Genomic DNA, 17,281 nt, shown 5'->3' on the forward strand with positions numbered 1-17,281 from the left:
CTCCGGTACCGGTATAATCCCGGTACCGTACCGATACCGAACCGAATATTTCGGTACCGGGATCGGTACCAAGAATTAGGGATTTTCGGGATCGGGATTTTCGGGATCGGGACCGGTCGGTACCGGTCCGGTACCATGCTCATCCCTATTGACAACAACCTTCGTTGTTTATATGATATTATTAGCCACACAGTACCTAACTATGTGTGACGAAAAGTTTGACAATAGCCACACTTTAAATTACCAAAAGCATTATGTGTGACAAACGGTAAGACAATGGCCACACCACAAACTACAAAAGAGTGTTTGAGTGGCAACTTCACATTTTTAGCCACATTGACAACAACCTCCAGTGTCTATATGATATTATTAGCCACACAGTACCTCACTATGTGTGACGAAAAGTTTTAAATTAGGAAAAGCATTATGTGTGAAAAACGATAAGACAATGGCCACACCACAAACTACAAAAGAGTGTTTGCGTGGCAACTTCACATTTTTAGCCACATTGACAACAACCTCCAGTGTCTATATGATATTATTAGCCACACAGTAGCTCACTATCTGTGACGAAAAGTTTGACAATAGCCACACTTTAAATTACGAAAAGCATTATGTGTGACAAATGGTAAGACAATGGCCACACCACAAACTACAAAAGAGTTTTTGACTAGCAAGTTCACATTTTTATCCACATTGACAACACCCTCCAGTGTCTATATGATATTTTTAGCCACACAGTACCTCACAATGTGTGACGAAAAGTTTGACAATAGCCACACTTTAAATTACGAAAAGCATTATGTGTGACAAACGCTAAGAAAATGGCCACACCACAAACTACAAAAGAGTTTTTGACTAGCAAGTTCACATTTTTAGCCACATTTACAATAATCCCCAGTGTCTATAAGATATGATTAGCCACACAGTACTTCACTATGTTTTACAATAGCCACACTTTATATTAGGAAAAACATTTTGTGTGACAAACGGTAAGACAATGGCCACACTATAATCTACAAAGGAGATTTTGAGTGGCAAGTAAACATATTTAGCCACTTTTAATGTAATATCTAGTGTCTATATCATATAATTAGCCACTCTATTATTAAATTTAAGTGGTCATTTCTTTGTTATATTAACACGGTATAGGTCACAATGTAAGCTTAACACAACCCTATTGGCCACATTAATATAAAATGCATGTGGCTGAAACATAAATTCATGTGGCTATATAGATGCAATGGTCACTCATAGTAAATTGACATGTGGCCATTTTCTACCATTTAGCCACACTTATTGGAGAGGCTTCTTGATGGCCAGCAACTAATGTCTGTACCCTTTAGCCACACTTATTACCACATAAGGCCACTAAAAACTGTGTGTAGCCATATCATACCCACAGTGTCGCGACCTTTGGCCACATATGACCTGAACCAAATGTGTGTGGCTAAAGGCCTACGGCCACACTTTTTTCGTGTGGCAGAAGATCAATTTACGTAGTGTACCTAGATCCGCCCCCTGATAATAATAAAGAAAAATAGCATTAAGAATTGAAAATGTTTTTCCACACTAGAAATTCTCAAATTAAATATTTATAAAGCATTTTTAAATAAGTATGTAAGATCTGTTTTATCTTATAGTTAACGTAGATTTAGTATATGAAATTTTTATAAGCAAATGTCATATAACTTTATTGTATACATAGATATCAAATTTTGTTTAAAATGTAAGTTATACGAGTTTTGGTAGTGTGTTGGTATAATCACAAATCAAACTGATTTCTACCGAACAATATTGTTGCCTATATTGGTATTAACGAAACCGATATTGGTACTCGTAAATGTATCATCTTTTTTGACATATCACAATTTTATTATTGTGAGTTTTACTAAGTTCTTTATTTGTATTTTGAAAAACTAAACACGTTTTTTTTTAAAAAAAATATATATCCTAACGATTTTTTCTAAAAGAAAACCTAAATTTTAAAAATTTTGTTTAAATAATTTTTTTAATTCTTTTTTAGAAATGTTTTTAGTTTTACGATTTGACTAAACTAAAGAAAACACTTAAAATAAAAACTTATTCAATAGTGTTAGGAGTGAGAAAAAAAAAAGAAGTTTAATAAATACTTTTCAAATCACCTATATTAGTAAATACTTTTTTCCTGGCACCTATTTTGATAAAAAAAAAACTCTATTCAATCATAAAGCTATAATGAAAAGGATAATAAAACGACAAAGAATTAAGAAGACCCACCCAACAACACGTTGAAGAAGAAAAACTACGAATTTATTTTATAACGACCTTCTTTTTGAACGACAGAGATATTATTTTACTGAAAGATCTAGCTTACAAAACATCGTAATAGAATGGCCTAACACGAGAATTTAAGTACGTAGGTGAGCCGAAATAAAAAGGTCACTAATCCTTAAGTTGTTTGATTTCATTTTGTTTTTTTATAGTTTTTAGTAAGGATGCAAACGAGCCGAGCTGTTCGCGAGCTACTCGAGATCAGCTCGTTAAAAAACTCGATCGAGACGAGCTTAATCAAGTCGAGCCTGAGCTCGAGCCTAATTAAAAGTAAGCTTGTTTAATAAATGAGCCAGACATTTACTGATCGAGCTCAAGTCGCCTCACGAGCCTAAACGAGCCTGTCATTTATACAGTTTTGAAAATATATATTTAGTAATTATTAATATATATATGTGTATATATATATACAACAACAACAAATGTACCCAGTAAATCCCACCAATAGCAAAAGCTATTAGTAGGATCTAGGGAATGTGTGCTGTAGGCATATCTTACCTTTATTCATGAGGATAGAGAGGATGCTTCCAAAGAGACCCTCGGCTACGAAGCATACAACATACAAAAACACATGTACCTAATAACAATACATATAGTGGTAAAGTGGCGTAGTCAAATACTAGCACCTATGAGATCATAGAATCTAAATAGACGTACCAACAAAAGAACAAGCACAAACAAAATCCCCTATAATTTAGAAGAGTCTATGTCCATACGCTTAGGCTAAGACACTAAAGTGGCATTCTCTAAAAGTCCTTAAAATTAATCCTACGTCTCCATGAAGTCCCGTCGTGGACCATGTCCTCAGAGAGGTGTAACTCTAGAAAATCCTGCCTATTCCGCTCCTCCCAAGTCAATTTGGGTCTACCTCTACTCCTCCTTCCTTCTACAGAGGGTTTCCAATACTCTAACTGGCGTTGTTACCTGTCTTCTCTTCACATGTCCATACCATCTCAATCTCCCCTCCTTTATTTTTACACTTATACCAAAAACTCCTAGTTGTTCCCTAAAAACCTCATTTGTTATTATGTCCAACCTTGTGTTCCCAAATATCCACCTCAACATCCTCATGTCTGCCACCTCCATCTTATGCACTTGTGTTTTCTTGATGGCCTAACTGCGATCCTATAAAATATCCCTTTTAATTTAGTTGGGAACCTCCTATCACACAGAACCCCCGTAGATGCTCTCCACCTACACCAGCCCGCCTGAATGCGATGGGTTACGTCACTATCGATTTCCCCATCTTTTTGTACAAACGATCTTAGGTATTTGAACTTAGTAGCTTATGGAACCACTTGAACCCCTATGGTGATCTGATAGTCCCTGTCGTCTCCAGGACCACTGAAATCACAATGTAGATACTCTATCTTCGAGCGATTAATTCTTAATCCTTTGTCCTCTAGAGCTGCACGCCATTCTTCTAACATCGCTTGAGGCTATGTTTAGTTTCAGCATCTAGCACAACGTCATCTGCAAAAAGCATACACCACATGACCCTCTCCTGAATCGACTTTGACAACTCATCCATAACGACCGTAAATAGAAAGGCGCTCAATGATGACCCTTGATGGAATCCTACCTCCATGGAAAAGAAATTAGTATCCCCAAATGGTGCTCAAACAGAAGTTTTTGTCCGATCATACATATCTCTAATTATGTCTATATACCTCCCAGGAACCCTTCTACACTCTAAACTATCCCAGATCAGTCTACGCACATATATATATGTATGTATATTCAGACACACACACATATATATAATGTATGAAAATATAAATAAAAAAAAACTAAATATCATATATTATTATATATATAAAATTATAATAGAAAACAAAATATGAAAATAATTATAGCTATATAAAAAGTAACTGATAAATAATAACCGAGTCGAGACCGAGCCGAGCTTGAGCTTGAAAATCTACTCACGTGACGAGCTCGAGCTTTGAAAATAGAGCTCGAAATGAGCCGAGCTTGAACTCTTTGTAAGTTAATCGAGCTAAGCTCGGGATCGGATCGGCTCGTTTGCACCCTTAGTTTTTAGTAAATATGAACAGAAAATAACAGAAAACACTTATAAAATAAACCTAATAATAACAACAAATTGATTCACACTGTTTTCATGTTAACAATAAAATGTATATGATCATGTTTATATATATATATATATATGTATATATATATATATGGTAAGGATCCTAAAAGAACCCTTTGCAAATTGAACACTTTGAAAACCATTTTAGACCACTAAAAACACCTTTAAAAAAATTATTTAAAAAAATCATAAAACAAAAAATAACAAAAATTTTAAAAAATAAAAAAACCAAAATTCTTATATTTCATTCCGGTTTCAATAAAAAATAAAAAAAATTAAAAAAAGGTTAAAAAATTAAAAAAAAGTCGTGTTATACACATATGTACAGTATCATTTATCTTAAATTATACACATATGTATAAAAAAACATGTAAATGTACATATATGTATATATTATACATATGTGTATATAATTTAGCTAAACCGAGTTTTTTTATTTATTTTTTATTTTTTTTATGAAACCGGGATGTTAAAATAAGAATTTTGTTTTTTTTTACTTTTTTCATTTTTGTGTTTTTTTTATTTTATGATTTTTTTTACTTTTAGGTATTTTGTGGTTCAAAATGGTTCTCAAAGTTCTCAATTTCAAAAAGGTTCTCTCATGATCTGATCCTATATATATATATATATATATATATATATATATATATATATATATATATATATATATATATATATATATATATATATATATCCAGTTATTCTATAAAAGGGAACAAACATGAGAAGTATTTATAGCCACACAAAAAAAACCTCTTAAAAAATTAAAAATAAATAAATAAATCATAACTCAAAATTTAATAAATAAAAAAGTAAAAAATACAAAAATGTTTCCACCGTCTTTCTCATTCTCATAAAAAAACACAATGGTAAGTGAAAAAAGTGGTTGTGTCTTTTTGGTTATGATTGTGTTTTGTGTTTATTTTCGTCATTGATTCTGTTTTTTTCCTTGTCATTGTGTCTTTTTTTCTTTATATTGTGTTATATTACTTAAGATTGTGTTATATTGTAGCAACTCGGTTTTTCCGATCTATATACCTGACCTATTTTTGTTTTAATAAATTAATCAATAATATATATATATATATATATATATATATATATATATTATCTTAACTTTGGATTAAATACAATTCACACCCTAAACTTATGTTTTATCCCGTAATGTATCCACACTTAAAGATTAAGGACCAATATCCATAGCCCAACCCGTGACCCCAATCCAGATACCAAACCCATGACCCACTACGCAAACCCGGACCCAATTAGGTATCTTGATCCACAATCTTCGTCGTTAACATGGAAATTGAATCGTGTATTTTGTTATACAAACCAAAACGACCTATACCGACATCGTAATTAAGTTATTATGATCAATTTGATCTTGTACCTAATAATAAATTATTCTATTATTAAATTATTCAATTACTTACTTACTAAATCACTTTCGAATCAAGATTTATTTGTTCGATCTATTCATACACTTAAACCATTTTTTATTCTCCTGATCGGATACAAATTCTTCATTCATCAAGACTCGGTTACCACGATCCAATCAAAACTTTACACTTTATTATTAAATTGGTTTTTACTTATTCATCTTTTCACGCTATTATATTATCGAAATATCAAGTAATTTAAATAATATTATTGCATAATTTAATAATCGAACAGCTTTCTTATACTCATAGATTATATATTTCACTTGTTTAACATATTTCAAGTACTCAACCTCAAATTTTAATTTGTTAAAACATATTAACTTTGATAAAACTTATGCGCTCATCAAATTATCTCATTGATTTTCCATCCAATATCTAACTTATCCTTAAGTTATAAATAAACATCAGCATAACATATTTAGGTTTTATTTTACACAATGATTCATATGAAATCTGCACAACTATCCAATCTTGTCATTATAATCACTTCTTTACTCACATTTTTATTAATCAAAGAATGTATTCTCATTATCAAACAACATCAATCATTTATTTTCTATAACCACCTCATGGCCACATGTTTAGTCAAGGAGATAGCTCCTGCGATCTCTAAAATATAAACTCAATTTCCAAAACATAAATGCAATTAACTAAATCTTGTTCATTAAACTAATTGTTGGTAATTCTGATTCATTTACCCCAACTCATTCTCATAACAACAACAATAATAAACGCAAGTCTAAACATTAACTATATGCTTTCAATTCAAATTAATAATCAACCTCAACAAAAATCATAGCATCTCAAACAATAAACTTTACGTCACAAATTCACTCGTTACGCTTCACTTGCCAATATCAATACTCAGTTCAATCCTCATATCATTTTGCACCCAATGAAATCATGCGCTAATCTTGTTAAATACTTGCCATGTACCACAAGACGTTCCACAATGATCTATGTCGTCTAATTCTAAAACACATGCTACGACGTTGTTCAATTTTTATACCCCACTACCTGTAATCGCTACAACTATGGAAAACCTAATCACCTACGCTATGTGTTTTCTCGATTCAATCATGTTCATCAAACTCAAAAGTTTCCAAACTTATTCTATTACACTCTACTTTGCAACCTAATCAAAATATTTCATTTCAATCAACTTCAATTATTCAAAAATTTTTATAGATCTAATTTATCAAGTTATTTTAAAGCAAATAAATCAAATCAATCATAACTAAGTTTATCAAAGAAGATGTTTTAGTCATTTCCTATCTAAACATATTTTATCTTTCTTAATAATACATTATAACAAATCTTTATTCGATTTTTGGATTTAAACAATTTAAATTCTAATAATTTATTAATTTTAAGTGATTATGTTCATATAATAAAATCTATCTTTTCAAAAGGACAGCTTCCTATGATACTGCACTCAAAGTTTATCTCTTGACCTCATTCATCCCAATTCATCTCACTCTCAACCCTAAGGAATCTTTTTCTTTCCAAATTTCCAAGAATTTATAACTTTTACCAAAAGGCGTTTTAGAAACATTAATATTTTATTAAACTAACTCAAGAGTTCAATTTATTTTTTAGTAATATTTTACACAACTACGATCTTCTAGTTTACAACCAAAACGTATTAAGATTATGGTTTTCTCTAAATATCATATCTTTCAAAAGTTTTGTAACCCACACGATGGGACGAGTTATGTGTACCATCCGATGATCTAAGTAATTATGGATCCATAAATAATTATCGAAGTCTTCGCATGGAAACCATAATGCGTACGATTGTGTGTTATAATATAGAATCGAAAGTAGTTGGGATAATAGTTCAAAAGTAGAGATGATAAGGACATGATGGATACGCCGCTGGTACATCCTATATATAAGTGTTCTTATCGGATATTCACTTGGAGCGTTGTTCTGACTATTCAAAGCTCTTTGTTATGATAAATTTTTTTAATTATAATTAAAATTTTCTTTTCCTCAAAATTTAATGGTGTTGCTATAGTATCTTTAATTGTGGGATGAAATTCTCTAGAGTATGGGAGATTGTAACACCTTGATTTTTCCAATATAAATACCCGACTCGTTTTCATTTTAATAAATTAATCAATAATATATATATATATATATATATATATATATATATATATACTATATATAATACACCAAACAAGGGTAAATTAAGACACCCATTTTTAAGTAATTTACAACACTTAAAGCATGAGGTACATGTGTTAGTAAGGGTAAATATGTCTTTTAAACACAATCTATTCAACTACAAGTTTGGTCCCTCATCTTTATCCATATTATATTTTTAATTTAACTTGTAAACTAACTTCCCACCAATGATTTTTAAACGACTATAGCCTTTTCATACGCTAATATTTTTATAAACAAATTGCACCATAAAAACGAGCATTTTATTCTCTTTAATTTGGATATAATATTGTTGTATTTTTTTTCATTTTAAATAAATTAATATGTTACGTATGGGTGTTCAGTATCGGTTTTGATGGTTTTTAAGTTAAACTTGTGAGTCCAACCGTTAATACTGATTTTTTGTCGTCCAAAACCAAACTCAACCATTGAAAGTTGAACCTGAATCGTTACTAACGGCCCGGTTCTGGTTTGGGTTCACAGTTTAAACTTTAATAATAAATTTAGTTTAAAATAATTAATAATGTAAATGTACCTTCAATGTTAACTAAAAACCAACATAATATGATACTTGAGATGATCATACATAAAAAATGATAATTTTAGCCACATAAATGGTAAATATTAATGGAAGATTTAGGACGTGAAATAATAACAACAAATATTACAAAATGAATCATATTGCAATTAGGTTAATTTACAGTCCTTTCTGGTTTCATATGGCCGGTTGTCGATATAAACCGCGAACCAACCGTTCACTACGTTTTGAAAATTTTGAAACCGACCAAGAAACCGAAAGTAAAAAAGAAAAAGAAAAAAGAAGTTAAACCAATGACCGGTTTAAATGATTTCAAGGTTTTAACCGAACCATAAACACTTATATTTGTACGTGATTAATAGGTTCAAACACCCGCTGCATCGCGCGGGCACCCGTCAAGTATATATATATATATATATATAAAGGGGTGAGTTAACGTACAATAATGGCTTATCATATGTCACACCCTCAAAATCCACTAACGGAGTTTTACCGTCAGAGGGTGTGAACTGGCAGGATCGGAATCATCAGTTATAATCAAACCATAAAAACGTTTAAATGCAAATAAGTGGGGAAGCGTAAAAACCTTAATTCAAAAGCTGCGTCACGCAGGACGACTTAAAACCAAAGATAACTGTTAAAAATAAGTTTGCAGAATAAAAGTGTTTTCATTTAATGCATGCTCCTAAACCGCGCGCCCGCCTCGGCTACCTGAGAATAACATACTAAAAGTGTCAACACAAGGTTGGTGAGTTCACAAGTTAAATAAGATAAATCGTTTAGCGTTTTGCGTAACCTCGTTACGGCGTTTCAGTGTTGCGTAACCCCGTTACGACGTTTAAGTGTTGCGTAACCCCGTTACGACGTTTAAGTGTTGCGTAACCCCGTTACGACGTTTAAGTGTTTTGCATTACCAGATAGTGTTATGTCAAATTATATATCGATAGGTAGCTAATCTATACAACAAGTATCGCTAAGTGGTTCGCGACCGAAGCTGACTGTTTATCAAGTGCCCGTCACCAGGTCAATCCAGACCATGGTAAGTGTTAGCCAAAATTACACCCACTCAACCTCCAGTTGAGCTTAGCGTCGGGTGGGGTTTGTCAAACCCAGTAGTACTACTCAACAGTGACTCGCTATTCCAAATATTAACCGGTCTGATGTGTGGGACTTCAAATGTTACGTTTGCCGCTTAGCCTTTACAAGTGATATATAATTTATAACAAAATCTTAAATATGCGTTTATCTCAGAAAAATACGTTTATCGGAGTATGTTATCTCCCCCAAGTGAAAAACGTTTGAAAACAGTTCAAAGAGCGGGGTAAGTGAAACTCACTGTTTGCGAAGAATATCCCGATCTAGATCACCAAGTGATGTGCGTCGTAGAAACTCTCTAGCGTTCTAAATAACAAAGAGATTTTCTAAGTATCGGTACGTTTAACGAGTCTCTAGACTCGGCACATAATACCTATGCACGTAACAGATTTCGTGTTTCGTTTGTGAATTGTGTGTGACTTAAACAAGTACAACTGTGATACGATACATGAGTGAGCAATTACTTTCGTGTCACGTACTAATAACATACTTTACTAGCAATTATCCCCGTAAGGGCATTTTGGTCAACAAACAAAGACTAACCATTATTCCCCATAAGGGCAATTTGGTCAATTCATGGCAATCAACTAACAACTATTCCCCGCAAGGGTATTTTGGTCAAAATACAACAATTATATAAAAACTATCATATTTCATGCATTCCTACACAACTCAGCAGCTAGTTTCGTTATGACAGAATTTCTACTTGAAAGATTGCACTAGTTCACCGATCATAACGACTCAATTAATTCACCAAAAATTACCACAGAAGCATACATATCTTAGGTTTCCAGAACATATTTTATCTTATTTTTATTCCACATATTTTTCTTATAATGACCAAAACATTACAGCAAACTCATATCAGTCAGATTCATGTGCAACAGAATGTTATTTGCAATTCCCATTAAACGAAAAATCCAATAAATGCAAGACCACTTGGGTTTGGTTCCTAACTCAATGAGTCAACTTCCAGAAGTGGAACCAACCCAATTGGTCTCGTAGTTCATGAGATATAACATTTACAACATAACCTAACAGCAGGTCTAACAGCTCAGCTTTGCATCACGTTTTTGTAAAATCATAAAAGTATACTTCCACTTATCCAAAAATTACGAATTTATACTTTCTAGAAACTAGACTCAACCTAGTTTACTGCAGTATCCACAATCTCAATCAATTTTCACGTTTACACTTCGTTACAGTCACTTAAACATCATATATACATTCTGTCCAGAATCTGTTCACATCAAAACTCAACATAATAACAATCTATGAACTATCATGCATCCATATAACCCTCTAGACACTATAACTACTATCCATGCATATCAATTACACCATACATACAAGATTAGGGTTTGTGTTTTAACTCAAATCAAAGACAACAATCAATCAAGCAACAACATCAATCTAGTTATCAATCCATTATCCAACTAACAACAATCATATTAATCACATACATACACATGATCGGCCGATTAGGGTTTACACACAACCCATTAAACATCAAAATTAAACAACAAAGAGGTAAGAGGTGATCAAGTATACCTTCCTAGCACCTAGTTCTTGGATTAATCTCTTGATTTGATGTGTGTATGTGTGAGTGGGTGGACGGCAGCCGTGGAGAACCAAAGAGGGGAGGCCGATCGGTCTTGTTTATAATATAAAATAGATTAGGGTTTAGTGTTTAGGTTATATTTATAGATAACCAAGTTACACTCTAGTCCCTAAACTTCCAAATGTTACATCTCTAGCCTAATTAGTTGGTTCTTGTTTCTTGTTTAACATTCCACATAACAATCAAGTAACACACATATATCTAACACATAAATATCACATAATTATTGTTTTGACGTTTGTCGTTTATTTATCAATCGTTCGCGTCAACTCGTTTGCGTTTCGGTGCAAATCCCGAAAGACTACACATGTAGTAAGTGTTAAGCGTCATTTAAACCCTAGTTTAAATGTAATGATGTGTGCGTTATAGATTCAATGATCTTAAAGTTTGAATTGACGGAGTTGAGTTAACGGAGTTAACCTGAAATTGACGATTGTCACATCATTCCCATGTTAAAGAATTTTCGTCCCGAAAATTTGAGTCAAGTCGTGATGAGAGTCTGAAAGAGTAAAAAAAAAATTTTCAGTTTGTCATATCATCCCCTAGTAGAAAGAAATTTCGTCCCGAAATTTAATTCATACCACCGGTGATGTTTGACGGTTTGCCGGGTTTCGCGGTTTTCGGTGTTTGGTTAGCCCTTCAAAAAGGTGAGGATACTTTTTCATCATGTGATCCTCGCGTTCCCACGTGAACTCCGGTCCACGTCTCGAGTTCCAACGAACCTTAACGATTGGAATTTTGCTGCGTTTGAGCGTTTTGGTTTCCCAATCCAAAACCTCGACTGGTTCCTCAATGAACCGTAACTGTTCATCAATTTGTAGTTCCTCCAAAGGGACTACTTGGGTTTCATCAGATAGGCATTTCTTCAAATTTGATACGTGGAATACATCGTGTACGCCACTGAGTTCCGTTGGTAGGTCCAGTCGGTACGCCACCGGACCAATGCGCTCAGTTATCCGGTACGGACCAACATATCGTGGGTTGAGTTTGTTTCGCTTACCAAAGCGAACCACACCTTTCCAAGGTGAGACTTTGAGTAACACCCGATCGTTCACTTGAAATTCGAGAGGTTTTCGGCGCTTGTCGGCGTAACTCTTTTGGCGATCTCGTGCTGCTGCCATGCGATTTCGGATTTGAACAATCTTTTCCGAGGTTTCGAGTACCAGTTCCGGACCAGTGATTTGGCTGTCACCCACCTCTGCCCAGCAGAGTGGTGATCGACACTTCCGTCCGTACAGCGCTTCAAACGGCGCTGCCTTAATACTTGCGTGGTAGCTGTTATTATACGAAAACTCTACCAAGGGTAAGTGGGGTTCCCAACTTTTTCCGAAATCTAAAACGCATGCACGCAACATATCCTCCAGGGTCTGAATAGTCCGTTCACTTTGCCCATCCGTCTGAGGATGGTATGCTGTACTCATATCGAGACGGGTGCCCAGTGCGCTTTGCAGCGACTTCCAAAAGTGCGAGGTGAAATGAGAATCTCGGTCGGAAATGATCGAGACAGGCACTCCGCGTCTAGACACCACTTCTTTCATGTATACGCGAGTCAGTCTTTCCATTTTGTCCGTTTCCTTAATTGCTAGGAAGTGTGCCGATTTAGTCAACCGGTCAACGATCACCCAGATGGTATCGCATCCCGTCGGTGTCTTGGGCAAACCCGTAATAAAATCCATTGAGATGTGTTCCCATTTCCACATTGGGAGTTCCGGTTGTTGCAGTAGACCAGATGGTTTCTGGTATTCTATCTTGACTCTGGCACAAGTCAAACATTTGCTCACGTAGGTGGCAATGTCGGCTTTCATGTTCGGCCACCAGTAAAGTGCCTTTAAATCATGATACATTTTATCTAAGCCAGGGTGGATAGAATATCGGGACTTGTGAGCTTCGTCCATCACTAGAGTTCTCAACTCTCCGTATCGTGGAACCCAAATCCGGTTCTCAAAATATCGGACCCCGTCCGATCTGGTTTCAAGTTGCTTGCTCATGCCCCGCATGAGTTCCGATGGAGATTATCATCTTTCAAAGCTTCCAGTTGCGCATCGCGAATCTGATCGGGTAAGCTGGCATGAATCGTGAGTTGCAATGCTCTCACCCGTCTGGGTTTATCCGTTTCTTTTCTGCTGAGGGCGTCGGCCACCACATTGGCCTTGCCAGGGTGGTACTTGATGGCACAATCATAATCTTTAAGCAGCTCGACCCAACGACGCTGTCGCATGTTCAGCTCCTTCTGATCGTAGATATGTTGGAGACTCTTGTGGTCGGTGTAAATGGTAAACTTGGTACCGTACAAGTAATGCCTCCATATCTTAAGAGCAAACACTACAGCTCCGAGTTCCAAATCGTGGGTCGTGTAGTTCTTCTCGTGAACCCGTAGTTGTCTAGAGGCGTAGGCTATAACCTTCTCGAGTTGCATCAGCAATAACCGAGACCTTGTATAGATGCGTCACAGTGTACCTCAAAATTTTCCGTTCCCTCGGGGAGGGCTAAAATAGGGGCGCTACAAAGTTTGGTTTTCAACAGTTGAAAAGCGGATTCTTGCGCGTCACCCCAATTGTACTTAGTGCCCTTGTGGGTCAAAGCGGTGAGGGGTTGAGCAATTTTTGAAAATCCCTCGATGAAACGCCGGTAGTAGCCGGCCAGTCCTAGGAATTGTCGCACCTCAGTCGGAGTCTTAGGTGCTTCCCAGTTTTTGATGGCCTCTACCTTACCGGGATCGACATGGATACCATTCTCGTTGATCACATGTCCTAAAAAGTGAACCTCACGAAGCCAAAATTCACATTTCGAGAGTTTAGCATACAGTTGTTCCTTCTTCAATAGTTCCAGAATTACCCTTAAGTGCTCTTTGTGATCAGTCTCGTTCTTGGAGTAGACGAGAATATCATCGATGAAAACAATCACGAACTTGTCGAGGTACGCCTTGCATACTCGATTCATGAGATCCATAAATACGGCTGGTGCGTTGGTTAGGCCAAAAGGCATAACCGAAAACTCGTAGTGACCATACCGTGATCTGAAAGCCGTCTTTGAAATATCTTCTTCGCGCACTCTCAGCTGGTGGTAACCGGATCGTAGATCGATCTTCGAGTAGTAACTCGATCCCTGAAGCTGGTCAAACAAATCATCAATTCGGGGTAAAGGATAACGGTTCTTGACCGTCACCTTGTTCAACTCCCGGTAGTCGATGCACATTCGGAAAGTCCCGTCTTTCTTTCGGACAAACAAGACAGGGGCTCCCCATGGCGATGAGCTAGGTCGGATAAAACCTTTATCCAACAAATCTTGCAACTGAATGGACAACTCCTGAAGTTCCGCCGGTGCGAGTCGATACGGGGCTCGTGCTATGGGTGCTGCACCGGGTGTCAACTCGATTTGGAATTCGACTTGTCGAATAGGAGGGAGTCCGGGCAAATCCTCCGGGAAAACTTCCGGAAAGTCTCGCACAACCGGTATGTCTTCAATTCGTTTCTCCTCCGCGGGTTTCTCAACAATCTGCGCCAAAATTGCCGGATGACCCTTTCGTAGATACTTCTGTGCCTTCAAAAGGGTAATGACGCTGGTGGTCATGCCGCTTCTCTCGCCTCGGACCGAAATGATCTCGCCGGAAGGGGTGGTAATATGGACTATCTTATCATGGCATATAATCTCCGCTCGGTTCTCGGATAACCAGTCCATGCCGACAACGACATCGAAACTACTAAGCGTAAAAGGAATAAGGTCGATGTCAAAGACATGACCTGACAGTTTCAACTTACATCCCGCAAGTACATGAGTCGTTACTACAGTTTTACCGTTAGCTAATTCAACAGGAAACTTAGCGTCTAACGGGGTTGGAGTAAGGTCTAAAAGTTGGCTAAAGGCTTTCGACACAAAACTCCTATCAGCTCCAGTATCAAACAACACAGAAGCAAAACAATCGTTCACAGGGAACTTACCAGTCACCACGTACGGATCATTGCGGGCTTGACCTGACCCAATCACAAAAGCTCTTCCTTTCCCATTGTTTCCACCACTACTGCCATTTCCATTACCCCCATTGTTGTCATTCTGTTTCAGCTTGGGGCAATCCTTCCGGAAATGACCTTCCTGCCCACATTCAAAACATCCCTTAGTTGTCATCGGTGGCTTAGGAGCACCCTTTGCCGCAAGGTCTCCTCTACACTCTTTCGCTGGGTGACCTATCTTTCCGCATCTTTGACACTTGACACGGTCACACTGGCCAACATGATGATAGTTGCACCTGTTGCACTTTGGATACTTCCCAGCATATCCGCTCGAAACCTGCCCTCTACCGTTGTTGTTGTTGTTGCGATTCTGAGTGTTAAAGCTCCGAGTGAACTCGGGCTTACGGTAGTGTTGTTGCGGTGGGAGGTTCGAGGATGAAGATCTGGTGTTGTCAAACTTTCTCTTCCCGCTGTTCGGGTTGCTGTTGCTGTTACTGTTGCTGACGTGGTCATTACTCGGGTTGTCACGGGCTTTAGTGGTCGAACCCCTAGGTGGTAACGCACCTTGGGTCACAGCCTGATCCGTCAGTTTGTGAGCTAAACGGATCGCTTGTTGGATCGTGGCTGGTCTGGAAGACGTCACCATGCCCTGAATTTGCTACAAAGTATTTCCAATCAATCCTTAAAATCATAGAAAAATAATAGTTCGGATGGAGACAACCCCTCCATCTAAGTGTCATCATTACTAGATGTCGTCATCTGAGGACACCTCTGAGTGTGCCTCCTCCTCAGCCGGTTCTTCCTCCGGTTCTTCTTCGGGTTCCTCCTCGGGATCTTCCTCGGGATCCTCCTCAGGCTCCTCTTCGGGATCTTCTTCAGGTTCTACTTCAGGCTCTGCCTCGGGCTCGGCCTCAGGCTCTGCTGCGTTCTGAGCAAGTTGCATTTGTAAGACATCGCAACGCTCTAACGCTATCTCAGTTCGGGTCCTTGCTTCTTGGAGTTGCTCTTGCAAGTCTATCATCTCAGCTTGCATCTTCATCATAACCTTCATTTGTTGCTCACTAGTCTCTTGCATATCTTTCATTGCCGCTGCCATGCGGGCAATCTCCTCCTGAGTCTCGGTTCTGTCTTTAAACAGTCTGGCAACATTTTCTCTCGTGTAGCGCATGTAACCCACATCACGCTCCAAACAAGAAACAACAGCTGCGAGAACTCGCTCCACAGGTTCGGTTATGGGTGGTAAAGTGTTGGGATAAGCAGGGTGGTTCGGGTGAGGCAACGGGGTAACTTGTTCGCGATAGACCATACGTCTGATCATGTTAGGGTACCAATCCCAGCTAACGTCGTTTTCGTAAAGGCCTCCGGATAGGCGGTACCTCTTCGGTGCGGGAGCTTCGAGTTCCGGGACTACGCGGGGTGGCGAGGCGGTAGGTAACTGAGGTTCCTTCCCGTGAGCATGCGTCATCGAATCGGATGATGATGAGGGTGGCGTCGACATTCCTATAGGTAAGCCGTGTATGCGCGCGCGTATGAGTGAAAATAGGTAAAGAGATAAGATTTCAAGACTACACAAACCTATGCAGTGCGTATCATTATAACTAATGGGTCGTCGCGGTTATAGTCTAGTATGCATGCAGCTTCTAGTTTGCTGTAACCAATGGCTCTGATACCAATCTGTCACACCCTCAAAATCCACTAACGGAGTTTTACCGTCAGAGGGTGTGAACTGGCAGGATCGGAATCATCAGTTATAATCAAACCATAAAAACGTTTAAATGCAAATAAGTGGGGAAGCGTAAAAACCTTAATTCAAAAGCTGCGTCACGCAGGACGACTTAAAACCAAAGATAACTGTTAAAAATAAGTTTGCAGAATAAAAGTGTTTTCATTTAATGCATGCTCCTAAACCGCGCGCCCGCCTCGGCTACCTGAGAATAACATACTAAAAGTGTCAACACAAGGTTGGTGAGTTCACAAGTTAAATAAGATAAATCGTTTAGCGTTTTGCGTAACCTCGTTACGGCGTTTCAGTGTTGCGTAACCCCGTTACGACGTTTA

Source organism: Bidens hawaiensis, unplaced genomic scaffold, assembly GCF_021521415.1.
Source record: "Bidens hawaiensis isolate Kalapana, Puna unplaced genomic scaffold, B.hawaiensis_p1.1 tig00010809_1, whole genome shotgun sequence".
NCBI classification, from domain to species: Eukaryota; Viridiplantae; Streptophyta; class Magnoliopsida; order Asterales; family Asteraceae; genus Bidens; species Bidens hawaiensis.